A 12280-nucleotide genomic window follows, 5' to 3' on the forward strand; every position below is an offset into this window, starting at 1 on the left:
TGTTATAGTTTCACCCAGGGTCAAAGCCAGGCTCATTTAGGCCAGGCTCTTTTGTGCAGCCAGATGTCTCTCTGAGTTCTTGTTCCAGAGAGCCAGCTGCCCTGGGAGGTATCTTTATGGGTCCTTGGTGCCTCACGCCCTCCACACTCAAACCTGATCTCCCCTGACCTGCCCCTGTTCTGTTCCCTCATGGAGACAGTAGGCTCTCTGCATGGAATTATACTCCCAAAGCCATTCTGATCTGCAGCTGCACCCTCAGCCCCACACCTGGTGATCCTTGCAATAAACATGCATTGAGCACCTATGTTGTGCTGGGCACTGTTCTAGGTTCAAAGGAGAAACCAGTGGACAAAATCAACCAGCATTTATGCATTCCATCTCGTGGGGGCTGATTCAGAGGAAACATGAATAAGCAAATGACATGTCAATGCCTTGGAGGAGGTGGAGCAGGATGTGGAGCTGGGAATCTTGGAGGAGTTGCATTATTTATTGGGGGTAGTCGGAGTATGCCTTATTGAGAAGTTAACACTTCAGCAAAGATTTTTTTTTTTTTTGTGACAGAGTCTTGCTCTGTCACCCAGGCTGGAGTGCAGTGGCCCAATCTCGGCTCATCACAACCTCCGCCTCCTGGGTTCAAGAGATTCTCCTGCCTCAGCCTCCCTAGTAGCTGGGACTACAGGCATGTGCCAACATGCCCAGCTAATTTTTGTATTTTTAGTAGAGATGGGGTTTCATCATGTTGGCCAGGATGATCTGGATCTCTTGACCTTGTGATCTGCCCACCTCAGCCTCCCTAAGTGCTGGGATTACAGGTGTGAGCCACCACGCCCGGCCCTGAGCAAAGATTTTTAGAGGATCAAGGGAATGAGTCATGAGGATACAGGAGGGGAGAGCATTCTAGAGTAGAGGAACAGCCAGTGCAAAGGTCCTGAGGAAGAAATGGTGCTTGCAAGCTCAAGGAATGGCAGAGTGTGGGTGGAGAGGAAGGAGCAGGAAGAGAAGAGATGTTAGCAGGAGATGTGGTCAGAGAGAAGATAAGGAGGGGGCAGATCATGCAGGGGCTTGTAGAACCATGCAAGGCCTGGCTTTGACCCTGGATGAAATGATGCTATTGGATTTACCTTCAAAAAAGCTCACTCAGAGAGCGGAGGCAAGGAGGCCAGTGAAGTGGCTGCAGCCAAATTCAGGTGAGAGAGGAGAGGGTGGCTGGGACCAGGGAGAAGGAGTCAGATTTGAGTGTGTGGTGAAGCTGGCAAGGCTTCCTGATGGGCTGGACAAGGTGACGGTTGAGAACAGGGAGGCTGCAGGCGGAGAAGCTTTGGGGGAAGATCATGAGTCCAGCTTTGGAGCTGTGGGGTGGAAAGGCCTTCTAGATATCCCAGTGGAGCTGTTGGGAGAGAGTCAGGATTGTGGGCTTCCAGATGGGGACAGAGGTCTGGGCTAGAGTGGCTGGCATGTGTGTAGATATGAAGCTACAGCCTGGATGGTCAGCAAGGGCTGAGCCCCAGGGCCCTGGGGAGAAGATGAGGGATGAGCAGAGGCAATGAGAAGTAGTAGTTATAGGGTGGGAGGAAAACCAGGAATGCTGAGCTGTGCTGGGTCAGGTAAGACGAGAACTGAGCATCGCCCAGGAGACTTAGTGATATGGAGGTCATCAGTGGCCATGTGGGCGACGCCTGGCAGGGGTGATCCCCGGGTCTGAGCAATCTGCCTTTTATCCATGTGGTGGCTGAATAGCAGCCACCTGAGGTGCCAGGCACTAATCCTGGCAGCCCCTAAATATTAATATTAGCGTATATGGCAAAATGGTCTTTGTGGCTGTGTTAAGGATTTTGAGATGGAAAAATTATCTGGGAATATATGGGCCTCCCTATAAGAGAGAGGCAGAGGGAGGTTTGACACAGACCGATGGCAATGTGACACTGAGGTAGAAATTGCAGTCATGCTGCTACAGGTTAAAAAGTGTCACAGCCGCCAGAAGCTGGAGGAGGCAAGGCATGGATTCCGGCCTTGAGGTTCCGGAGGGAGCACAGTGCCCTTGCTGCTTTAATTTCAGCCCAGTGATAATGACTTCAGACTTCTGGCCTCCAGAGCGGCAAGAGAATAAATTTCTGTGGCTTTAAGCCATCATGTTTATGGTAATTTGTCACGGCAGCCACAGGAAACAAACACGCCCCTTCTGGCATCAGGTCCCCCTCTTCCCACCCGCCTTAGTCATCCTCTGTCCCTCATCCAGCAATTGTCACATCCTCATCACCAGTCTCCTGCCTCCAGGCTGCCCCAGAGCCTGCCCTCCACACACAGAGCCTGATGGGGTAACTTCTGTCCCTAATATCCTCTGCATGGAGCCCACATTCGCTAGCCCGAAGCCCAGGGCTTTTCCTGAAAAAACCCTAATACTCTCCACACTCATTTCTCACCACTGGCTCCCACCACTTATGCTCCATAACCTCCGTGCAATTTTCAGCTGCTACATGTTCTCTGAAGCTTCTGAGCCATTGTGCTTGCTGTTCCCTCTGCCTGAACACCCTTCCCCATCCTAGACATAGGCTTGGTTTGTTTCCCCATTGGATTTAGGTCTTTACCCAATGAATTTTTCTGATGATCATTTTAAAAGTGCAACTCTCTCTTCACCCCCACGTTTCTGATTCTCTTCCCCTACCTTGTTTCTCTCCATGGTACTTATCACTACCTACGTATTTAACTTACTTGTTCATTGTCTGATGCCTCCAATTGGAATTAAATTCCACAGAGGCGGGATATGTAATCTGTTTTGTTTACATCTGTATCTCCCCCACCAAGGAACACGTCTGGCATGTAATAAGAACTCAATAAATATACGCCGAATGAATGAGTGAGTGGGCCTATGAATGAAAGAGCAAAAGAGACAAAAAAAAAATTAACCAGGTGTGGCGGTGCATGCCTGTGGTTTCAGCTACTCAGGAAGCTGAGGTGGGAGGATCGCTTGAGCCTGGGAGGCGGAGGTTGCAGTGAGCTGAGATCACGCCACTGCACTCCAGCCTGGGTGACAGTGTGAGACTCTGTCTCAAAAAAAAAAAAAAAAAAAAAAAAAGAGAGAGAGAGAAAGACTCAGAACAGAAGGAGAGACGAATGAGATAGGAAGAAAGAAAGCCAGGAGCACATGGTATCTCTGAGGCCAAAAGAGTTAAGTATTTCATAAAAATATAGAAACTTCCGAGTTATCCATCGTAAAAATGAGTCAAGTCTGTGTATAATGTTAATTATTATTATTTTTTTTTGAAATGGAGTCTTGCTTTGTTGCCAGACTGGAGTACAGTGACACGATCTCAGCTCACTGCAACCTCCGTCTCCTGGGTTCAAGCTATTCCCCTGCCTCAGTCTCCTGGGTAGCTGGGGCTATAGGCATGTGCTACCACGCCCGGCTAATTTTTTGTTTTTTTTTAGTAGAAACGGGATTTCACCATGGCCAGGATGGTCTCGATCTCCTGACTTCGTGATCTGCCCGCCTTGGCCTCTCAAAGTGCTGGGATTACAGGTGTGAGCCATTGTGCCCGGCTGCTAATGTATTTTTATTGCATAAAACTTTTTCTGGGATTTGATTATTGGCATAGCCTACCTGTGAGCCACAGTATTTATTCAACAAAAGACCCAAGCAGCTAGCTCTGCCAAACGCTCACATTCTTTGAGGATGAGGACACCTTAAGTGCCAAGCCCTGTGCTCAATGCTTCATGCTGTGATTTTCCCACCAACCCTTTCCATGGGGCGTGGGGGGCAGGTAAGCAGTGTGGCCCCTCACCCTTTCCTCATCCCATTTCCAGGAAGTAACCAGCAGGAAAAGCTTGATGTGTAGCGTGGTGTATCTATATAAGGAGACACAAAGCTGCGTCCTTTTGAAAGTGAAATTCCATGAATCCTATTATCCTGCAACTGTTCCTCCTTCCCCCAAGTAATCTGTGGATACCTTTCCATGTCATTATTGAAAGATCTGTGTCATTTCTCCCATCACTTTAGGGCCACCTCATCTCACCCTAGAGTGACTATGGAGACGAGTTTACTGTGCACCTTTTTTGGTATGTGTGAGCCCTGTCACAATCTGTCTATATAAACATACAGATATGTATACACAAACAGCTCTGTGGGGAGGGATGCATGCCTTGTCACAGAGCAGCAGCTGCTTTCTTCAGACCAGCTCTGGGAGTCCCTACCCTACCCCTTCCCAGCCTCTGCAGAAGTCCAAGAACAGGTTTGGGCTCTCCAGGGAGGTCATGGTGGAGAAAGGAGCCCTTTCTGTCAGAGACGAGAGTGGGGAGCTGGGGATGGCCGTGTTAATAGTCCCCTCCTGCAGTACACACATGCTACTTTATTTTTAGCAGGCCATGGCATCACACTTGAATATCGGCCTGCGTCTTGCTTCCTTCACTCACCAGCTCATCTTAGAGCACTGTTCATGTGGATATGTGCAGATCCTCCCCACTGTGAGTGAGGGCTTCGTAGAATTCAGCAGGATGGCCAGGCCACACTGTATCCAGCTTCCCTACCGGGGATGGATCCCCACGTGGCTCTGATCTTCTCCTTGCATGTTGGAGACCGTGACTTTTATCAATATCTTTACACACTGAACTTGACTTTGGGTAGGTAGATTTCTACACAAGGAATGGAGTTGCTAGGTCAAAGGGCAGGACATTTAAGATTCTAGCTGATGCTGCTGCCAAGTTATTTTTTGCTGTGATGGTAGCAAATCACACTCTCCCTCTGTGTGGGTGAATGCATCCAGATGCACGTGGTTGTCAGTCCAGGCAGGGAAGTGGCTGAGTAGGGGGGCACAAGGGAGCATAAGAGGAATGGGAGTGAACTCTGCCTTTTTTTTTTTTTTGGGAGACACAATCTCACTATGTTGCTCAGGCTGGTCTCGATCTACCCCCCTTGGCCTCCCAAAGTGCTGGGATTACAGGCATGAGCCACTGTGTCCGGCACGAGCTCTGCTTTGCAGAAAGGATGCTGGGGCTGAGCTGTATGAAAGACAATGCAGCAGAGTGGATGCGACTACCTCCCGCACCCATGTGGACTTCTTTCCTATTCTTTTTTTCCCATGAGCCCCTTATATCCCTGGGCAGGAAGGAACACCCAAGTTCAGGCTAGTGAGCACCTCCTTAAATTTTGCACTTTGTCCCAGACCTGGTAAAACCATACCCATTTTACAGATGAAGAAAGTAAGGCACGGGGCACTGCAATGAGTGTGCAAGACCATAGGACCTGCAGCTGTGTCCCCTCTCGAGGACGCCTGTGGAATGTAAGAGAGGCAGTATGGGATCCTCCAGGGAGAACAGCCTGGCCAATGGGAAGAAGGGGCCTGGAGTCAGGGTGATTCTGGGGGTGCCGCTAACTTAGCTCCGCCATCCTGGTTCCCCACCTCTCAGACTACAACTATGGCACCTGGAAAATGGGTGGGTGGACTTTGATTAAGGGTTACAGAGGAACCAGGAGACAAGTAGATCTGGTGGGTGCACAGCTCTGAGACGTTGTGGATGGTAGGCCTGGCACTGTGTGATGATGGTGCATGCCAGGGCCTGGGCACTACGGAATACTGCAGGCTGCTCCCTGGCTGGAGGAGCAGCCTCTACTCATCCTAGGAGCTGGATCCCGGGTGGGGCAGGTGCAGTGTTGCCAGCATTTTGTTGGAGAAAGTGAAAACTCAGGTTTTCCACCCCCTTTTTTTTTGTTTGTTGAGATGGAGTCTTACTCTATCTCCCAGGCTGGAGTGCAATGGTGTGATCTCGGCTCACTGCAACCTCCGCTTCCTGGGTTCAAGCTATTCTCCTGTCTCAGCCTCCCAAGTAGCTGGGATTACAGACACATGCCACCCCGCCTGGCTAATTTTTGTGTTTTCAGTAGAGATAGGGTTTCACCATGTTGCAGACTGGTCTTGGACTCCTGACCTCAGGTGATCCACCCGCCTCAGCCTCCCAGAGTGCTGAGCCACTGTGCCCGGCTCAAACTCGGGTTTTCGTGCAGTGTGGAGTTGTGAAAGGCTGGCTGTTTCCGGGGTTTTCGTGCAGTGTGGAGTTGTGAAAGGCTGGCTGTTTCCGGGGTTTTCGTGCAGTGTGGAGTTGTGAAAGGCTGGCTGTTTCCGGGGTTTTCGTGCAGTGTGGAGTTGTGAAAGGCTGGCTGTTTCCGGGGTTTTCGTGCAGTGTGGAGTTGTGAAAGGCTGGCTGTTTCCGGGGTTTTCGTGCAGTGTGGAGTTGTGAAAGGCTGGCTGTTTCTGGGGTTTGGGAGCCACCCATTAGGCCTCCTGGGACTCTCACCCCTTTACAATCCTCATGATCAAAGACTCCTGACCTTTCTGAGCCATGGGCCTCTTCTCTGAACAGGTCTTCTAAATGCACAGAATAAAAATACATTAGATTACAAAGAATTTCGATTATGTTGAAACAGTTATCAAAATATTTTAAAAAATGCTTCGGATACAGTAACAAATGTATTTCTTCATTAATGCACTAAATAACGAGAACTGGGGACGGGTCTAATCAGCATCTTAGCTTTGAAGTGGTCCTGGGTATAAACGATCTCTGGAGGTAGTAGCAATGACTGTAATGCGATATGAAAACATCTGTGCTTCTTTTGGTGACAAAGTCAAGAACGCCACTAATACTACTGTGGTTTGCTGTCGACATTCTCGGGGGAAGGAAGGCTAACTTTCAGTTAGGAAGTGGTGCTGAAGAGACAGATATGATTTTTTTCCACCTCCCAAGTTTACCAGTTCCTTCCAAGAAGGTCCCCTGTCATTCATGGGGTTAGGGGTGAGCAGAGAGGGGCTTGGACCCCAGGGCATAGTGAAGTTCTCATGACCAGAGGCCCTTCCATGGCTAAAACTGGTGGGGGGGAGGTAGGGGTGGGCAACAGGGGCTGATCCCCAGGGCAGGCCTCCCACCAGCAGGCAAACCTGAGATCAGGGAAGGGCCTGCCCTTCCTCCCTGCAGCCCTGTGAGTCACAAAACGTCCTTTCTCAGGAAGACCAAATATAAACAGTTCAGGATTATCTTGAGAACAAGATGTTTGTTTACTTTCTAAAATTGCAGACATGGCAAAGTGCTTAGGCCTACAACTGCAATTAATAATAATTTGGACCCATCGCTCTTGGGGCAGAGCTGCAGCTCAGCATTAGAGGCAGAGACCCAGCTTTTCCTTATTTTGTCTTCACGCAACATGAAGTTTGTTTCTTCCTAGTCAGGATATTTTTATTGCTTGTAACACCCCAGGTTATACATGCAATACATGCTCATTGTAAAAATTCCAAAACACTATGGAAAGTGAAATTTTCCCCATATTTACTCATTCCCAGAGAAAACCACTAACAATGTATTCGACCCACTGTGTTTTTTGTCTCCACGCATATACTCACATGCGTTACTGTTCATAGAATTTCTTTTTCCAAATGGCATTCTGTGAAAATTGTTCTACAATTTGTACTTCTTCTTTTTTTTTTTTTGAGACTGAGTCTTGCTCTGTCACCCAGCCTTGAGAGCTCGGCTTACTGCAACCTCCACCTCCCGGGTTCAAGCGATTCTCCTGCCTCAGCCTCCCTGGGACTGCAGGCACCTGCCACCACACCTGTCTAATATTTGTACTTTTGGTAGAGATGGGGTTATACCATGTTGGCCAGGTTGGTCTCAAACTCCTGGCCTCAGGTGATCCACCCACCTCGGCCTCCCAAAATGCTGGGATTATAGGAGAGAGCCACCACGCCCAGCCCCAGCCTGTACTTTTCACTGAAGATGTCATAAATATTATTTGTCTGTATGTTTGTTTCCTCAATTAGAAATTAGAGTTTCAGAAAAGAAAATACAGGGCTTTATAAATCTTTTTAAATAGAATGCACCTTATCCAACAATTCGTACATAATAGGATTCAACAATTATTTGCTGAGCTACTGACCAAATTAATAAATACATACATTTGTTATTCAAAAAATGAATTGCGAACACCTTTGTATGTTCATTCCACAATGCTGCATTGTTCAGGGTGCCAGAGGACTAAGTCGTAGGGACGTGATGGAATTTTTCGGTGGCCACTCACAGGTACTTGGGTTGTTCCTTATTTTTCAAACCTGTTCTACCCCAAACTTCCTCATAACGTATATATCTTTGCATGCTTCTTTATGCATTTCTTAGACTCAAAGAAAGGCCTATTTAGATTGTACCAAATTACAAACCTAACACCACAGAATCTTTTTTATCTGTTCCCTCACTAACATGGAGTGTTTATTTATTTAATGGATTTGAACACACTTTATTCAACAAAAATCAGGCCTATTTGAAATATGCCAAAGGTGCTTCTATAATTCTTTCTACTAAATTTCTAATAGGATTTTTGTTCTTTTGAATATTTCAAAAGATAATATATTTTGAGCAATTTCAAGCTTGTGGAAAAATTGTTAGAACAATACACAGAACTACCATATACCCCTCATCCAGATCATCAAATTCTTAACATTTTATCCAGTTCTGGCCTGTGCGGGTGTGCTCACTCTCGCTCTCTCCCCGCCCCCCCACCACTCCATTATTCTTTTTCTGAATCTTTGGAAAGCAAACTGCAGACATAATATTCCATCATCTCTAAACACAGTTGTGTGTGTATTTCAGCAGACCAAGTTCATTCTCTACCTAACCCTGATGCAACCCTCCAAATCAAGAAATCAGCGTCAGTGCAAACACCACCATCCAATCCATGCACCCTATTCCAGCATCCCAACAATGTGTCTTTTCCCTCTGGTCCAGAATCTTCTTCAAGAACATGTATTGCATTTAGTTCTTGTGTGTTTTCAGTTTCCTTCAAGCTGGAACAGCTCCTCATTTTGCCCCGTTTTTGACTTCTCAACGGTTTTAAAGGGTTCCATTTTCTAGAACGACACTCAACTCAGATCCATCTGAAGTTTACTGTGTCCACACTCAGCTCATGTTCCTGGGCAGGAAGGCTGCAGGATGATGCTGTGTGATTTCAGTGCATTATTTCAGGAGGCACAAGACAGTGGCCATCTGTGGAGGTGTTAGCCTCAAGTACCAGGTCATCTTGGTGCCTGCCAGCTTTCCCCACCATATACTTCATTTTTAAAATTAATTATTTATTTAATTTTTATTAATTAATTAATTTTTGAGACAGAGCTTCACTCTTGTTGCCCAGGCTGGAGTGCAATCACACCATCTCAGCTTATTGCAATCTCCGCCTTCCGGGTTCAAGAGATTCTCCTGCTTCAGCCCTCCAGGTAGCTGGGATTACAGGTGCCCACCACCATGCCCAGCTATTTTTTTTATATATTTAGGAGAGATGGTGTTTCACCACGTTGGCCAGGGTGGTCTCAAACTCCTGGCCTCAAGTGTTCTACCTGCCTTGGCCTCCCAAAGTGCTGGGATTACAGGCGTGAGCTACAGAGCCCGGCCTAAGGTTTTGCCACCACAAACTCACCATTTTCCTTTTGTAATTGATCAGTATGTTGTGTGGAAGTTTTCTGAGATGATGCCAATATTTTCTGTTCCTTGTTAAACCCCCTTCATGGATGACTTCTGGATCACTCACCTTTGTGATATTGGCCAAATGGTAATTTTTCTATTCTCATTTCTTCGACACCTATGAGCTGGTATTCTATTGTAAGAAAAATCTTTTCCTTTTTCTTCATGTATGTACGGGTATATGTATAACAGAAGGAGCTCATGGAGTCCTATTTTATAATTCATTTCTATCATTACCTAGTTGATGATCAAAATCTTGTTTTCAGCCTGGGCGACGGAATAAGACCTGTCTCAAAAAGACTGAACTCTAATCATTAACAAGGTTGAGTATCTTTTCTTCTTGTTCATTTATTTTGCCCATTCTTCTACTAAATTCGGCTATTCTCTTCTTGATATGAGTTTTTTGTATTATAGAGATGTTGGATCTTGGCTATTTGTAACCAATTATCTTTTGATTTTGCTTATGGTATATGTTACAATTTAACATTTTTATGTAATACAATAAGACTTCTTTTTTAGGGTTTTATATTCCCCAAGTTTTATATAGATATCTTTTTCCTACCATTTTAAACATTTGAAAAATATATACATCACTCATCTCTCTGGAATACATTTTGGTATTTAAAGGAAATTTGGAATATTTTTTCCTTCCAAATGCATAGCTGTTTATCCCAACATCTTTTCTTTTTTTTCTGGACGAAGTCTCCCTCTGTCATCCAAGCTGGAAGGCAGTGGTGCAATCTCGGCTCACTGCAACCTCTGCCTCCTGGGTTCAAGTGATTCTCCTGTCTCAGCCTCCTGAGTAGCTGGAATTATAGGTGCCCGCCACCATGCCCAGCTAATTTTTGTATTTTTAGTAGAGATGGGGTTTCACCATGTTGGCCAGGATGGTCTCAATCCCCTGACATCAAGCAATCTACCCACCTTGGCAACATGCTGGGATTATAGGTATGAGCCACTGCGCCTTGCCTCTATATCTTTTTGTATAATCCATAAACTTTTGACTATTTCAAACTGCTGCCTTTATTACAAATTAAACTTCGGTATACACTTGGGTCTAATTTTGATTATCCATTCTGTCTCACTCATTTGTCTGTGTCTTTAGGCAATACAATCTGTTATTGATGACTGTAGTTTTATAATACTACAGTAAGTTTTAAATATCTGGTAAGGAGAAGCCCCCTTTAATGCTCTTTTTAAAAGATCTTTACAGCATTATACATTTATTTTTGGGGGCAGGATTTAGTATTATTTTTTATTAAAATCCCAAACTTTTTTTGATATTTTAATTTGGATTACATTAAAGTTTAGAGTATTTTGAGGAGAATATCTATTTTTATGGTGTTAGATCTACATAAAAGGTACCTATCACTATTCATGCAGTCTTTTCTTATCTATTATGTTTCTAAGCTGTACTTTACATTTCTCTGCGTTACAGGCTCTGCACGTTTCTTATTATGTTCATTCCTAAGAATTTTCTTTTTTTTTTGGATATTGGGAAATGAATCTTTTATTCCATTATATTTTCTAACTAGCTATTACTTATATACGTCAGAGTACAGTGGGAGGAAGTGGTCCCTGCTGGGTAAACACATGGGCTTTGGAATAGGACCACCTGGGTTCTCATCCTGGTGCTGATATTCGAAGCTGTTTGAATGCAGGCTGGTGACATCACCTCTCTGAGCCTGTTTCTTCATTTATACCGTAAGGGTAAAAATAGCATCTATTTCATGGAAATGTCCCGCTACATAGTAAGTCCTTAACAAATGTGAGCTATTATTTAAAATTGTTGTAAGGAGCCATTTCCTGAGCTGTTCTATTGTATACATTTTTCTAACTTACTATATTGTTATTCCCGTATTATCATATTATATTGAATTATGTTGTTTCTAATGGTTTATCAGTTGACTCTCTCAGGTTTTCTAGGAAGTTAATTATATAATATATAAATGTTTTGCTGCCTTTTTTCCAAAAGTCATATCTTATTTTATTTTTATTTATTTTTTTCTGCAGAGATGAGTCTCGCTATGTTGGCCCCAGGCTGGTCTTGAACTCCTGGATTCAAGTGATCATCTTGCCTCATCGGCCTCCCAAACTGCTGGGACTACAGGTATGAGCCACCACGCCTGCCCCCTCTTATGTTAATTTCTTATTTACTTGTGGATGCCCTGATTCTGTTTCTGCTTTATCAGAAGAAATGCTCCCTTGGCTGAAGTTTTGAGTAAGATGTTAGTTATTGGAGACGTAAGTATGTCTCCATCCATAGTTATCTATAGATAGCTAACCATCTGGGTATTTAGTCATCTAGATATTTAATAACGTTATAAAATTATTTTTAACTTTTTCATTTTAAATTGATATTTCATTTTGCCAAATATCTTTTGGGGGGCATGTAGGGAGATGACCTTGTCATTTTTCTATTTTAACCCGTTGATACGGTAAATCATATAGAGTTCCTAACGTTGTACTATCCTTCTAGTCTTGGTGCAAACCCTGGCTGGGACGTATTATGTAAGTGATTCATTAATATTTGATTTAATGTTTCGGATCAATTTACTTTTTTCTTGTTGTTTTTCAGCTTTTAGTGCTACTTTTATGTCTGCTTTATTTAAAATTCAAAAAAGTCTTTTTTCTAAATTCTCTGGAACACTCTTTTTATTCCTTAATTATATTTTTGAAATTGTATTTTATCATATAGTAAAATTGACTTTATTTGGAGAGTGTGCAGTTCTATGAGTTTTGACAGATATATATATTCGTGTAATCAGCACACAGTCAAGGCATAGAACAATTC

The 12280-nt window shown here is 44.5% G+C and overlaps 1 long non-coding RNA gene across 2 annotated transcripts in view; it reads left to right on the forward strand.

The window, feature by feature from the left end:
• LOC128932047 (uncharacterized) overlaps positions 1–12280 on the forward strand; it is a 130849-nt gene that overhangs the window by 71979 nt on the left and 46590 nt on the right. For both annotated transcript variants that reach the window (XR_008481316.2, XR_008481317.2), the window contains exon 4: positions 11500–11596. This is a non-coding gene — a long non-coding RNA (uncharacterized LOC128932047). The remainder of the gene's footprint in view (positions 1–11499; positions 11597–12280) is intronic.

Source organism: Callithrix jacchus, chromosome 5 (assembly GCF_049354715.1).
Source record: "Callithrix jacchus isolate 240 chromosome 5, calJac240_pri, whole genome shotgun sequence".
Classification (NCBI taxonomy): domain Eukaryota; kingdom Metazoa; phylum Chordata; class Mammalia; order Primates; family Cebidae; genus Callithrix; species Callithrix jacchus.